The 2,261-nt window shown below is 41.0% G+C and overlaps 1 non-coding gene across 1 annotated transcript; it reads left to right on the top strand.

Moving 5' to 3' along the window:
• The first annotated feature begins 358 nt into the window (after window positions 1–358).
• Window positions 359–435, top strand: TRNAI-AAU (transfer RNA isoleucine (anticodon AAU)). Its single transcript has one exon. It is a non-coding gene; the product is annotated as a tRNA-Ile (tRNA).
• Window positions 436–2,261: the final 1,826 nt, after the last annotated feature.

Genomic DNA, 2,261 nt, shown 5'->3' with positions numbered 1-2,261 from the left:
TATAAATTATTTTAAATAGGTAGGAGGAAGGAAGCCTCCCTGGGTGAATCTGATCTTTTGGGGGGCTCAGAGTCGTCAGTTGGAGAGAGGTCCCCAAGAAGTAGAGTTCAATCAGGCGAAATGTTTTGTTCCCTTTTTCTTTTTCCTAACTCCGAGATGAGGCAGAGTGAAATAGGAAGAATGTGGAGATTTAAAAAATTAACGTCACTTTTCGGTTGTTTCAGTTCTTTGTGTTCCCTTTCCTTCGCCTCCCTCCCCGCCTCCCCCCGCCCCATCCCTCCGGACCCCCGGCCCCCCGGCCCGAGAATTTGAAGAAACCATTTTGTTTCCCTTTTATTGAATTGCCTACAGCGGAACAGGCTACCGGTTAGCTCAGTTGGTTAGAGCGTGCTGCTAATAACGGCAAGATCGTGGGTTCGATCCCCGTACAGGCCAATTGGTATGACGACGCTTACCTCTTACACTTCTACACAGATGAGAGTTCTTCCAGTCTCAGGTCCACTGCGATGTCACAATTAATGTCAGGGAGACAGACAAACCGCTGAGAACTTAAAAACATTTAAACACACATCTTTGATTTACCCCAAGGTTGAAGTCCTCCTTTGAATCCCATCTACAAGGTGAAAGGATAGTAGTGAGTGACTAGCAAGGGAAATAGGGCCACTTTGGGCATATTAGTTTTCCACTGGGTAACTGATTCTTGCAAAGAAACTGACCCTACTGGATTATTTTCGTCCTAAAATAAACTGGGAAACCATCCACACTTTCTACACTTCCACACTCGGGTTTAACTAGTTCAGCGAAAGGTGAAACAAGATTTTTTTTATATGATGTGTGAAAGAAAAATTTATTAATATCAACACAGTAGGAAAGAAACAGCTTTGCCAATTGTCTCTTTATAACAGGGAAAGAGCTCCCAATGACCAAAGCTGGAACAGTTTGAACAACAGATGGTGTGGTTTTGGATTATAATCCAAAGTATAAAATACATATTCATGAGTCCATACTGATATAAATAAATCAATGAATACAAGAGAAGGGAAACATTTTCCTTACAGAAGCATTCCAACTAATGTAAGTAAATACTCCCCCCACACCCCCAGGAGATGAAGCTTAATGCCCTCCTTTCCGGAATATGGGCCATACTGAGTGACTAACTTCTAAATAGTAGAGTAGGAAGTAGGAAAAAATAGGAACTTCACAAGGGAGAAAAATGGCAAACACTACCTTAAAAATGATCAAGGTTGGCATCACCAATGGTAAGCTATGCTCCTATCATGTAACATCCGATATGATGCGATGGGACAAGTACTTTATCTTTGTGGTCTCCCACAAAAGCCTATAACCCCAAACCAATCATGCAAAAAACATCAGACAAACCCAGATTGGAAAACAGTCAAGTATGCTACAGAAGTACTTCATCAACACTGAGAAACTGTCACAGACTAGAGGAGGCTGAATACAATGTAGGATCCTGGAAACAAAAGGGACATTAGTGTAAAACCTGGTGTGATATAGTCAAAGTCAGGAGTTTAGTTTTTAGTAAAGTACCCACGTTGGCTTCTTAGTTTAAACAAAGGTACCATGATAGTGGAAGAAGCTAATATTAAGGGAAACTAGGTAACGGGTATAAGGCAATTCTCTGTATTGTCTTTGCAACTTTTCTAAAATTATTCCAAAATAAAAATTTAATTTTAAAAATTACAATAAGAAACATGTCTCTTTGCCACCACTGAAATCAGTGTTCAGGCAAACGCCTGGTTGACAGTAGTTCCATGACAGGTAGTTGTTCAAGGCTGAAGGAATGTGATATTGATGTCTTATTTTGGTGAGGGACATGGCAGAGATATTTATATGGTTATCTGTGCTAGATGATGTATACTTGTCCTGCCAACTACTCTCCTAGAGTCCCATTCGCACACTGAAGTGCAAACCAGACCAATGAGATTTGTCTTTAGCGTGTAAAAGACATCTGAAATGGAGCCATCTGGTTTATGTTGAACTTGAAGTTCGGTGGGTTTCTCTCACAAAGTTTCACCTCACACCCAAAGGGTTTTCTTTCCTATCTCGGGCCTAAAATATTTCCATTTGGGCCAATAAACAACTGAACCACTTCTCTTTGTTACATCCTGGCCCACAAAACTGGGTTTATCTATCACACCAAGGTCCCATTATAGAATCCAAGTTTTTCAGAAAGAACAGTGGCCAGTTCAATGTTCTTTGGTGGGTTCTTCACAGAGCTCAGACTTCTCCCAGGTAGT

The sequence above is a fragment of the Lagenorhynchus albirostris genome, chromosome 10, assembly GCF_949774975.1.
Source record: "Lagenorhynchus albirostris chromosome 10, mLagAlb1.1, whole genome shotgun sequence".
NCBI classification, from domain to species: domain Eukaryota; kingdom Metazoa; phylum Chordata; class Mammalia; order Artiodactyla; family Delphinidae; genus Lagenorhynchus; species Lagenorhynchus albirostris.
The sequence above is the reverse complement of the archived record's forward strand: the minus strand, read 5'-3'. Positions and strand labels throughout refer to the sequence as shown.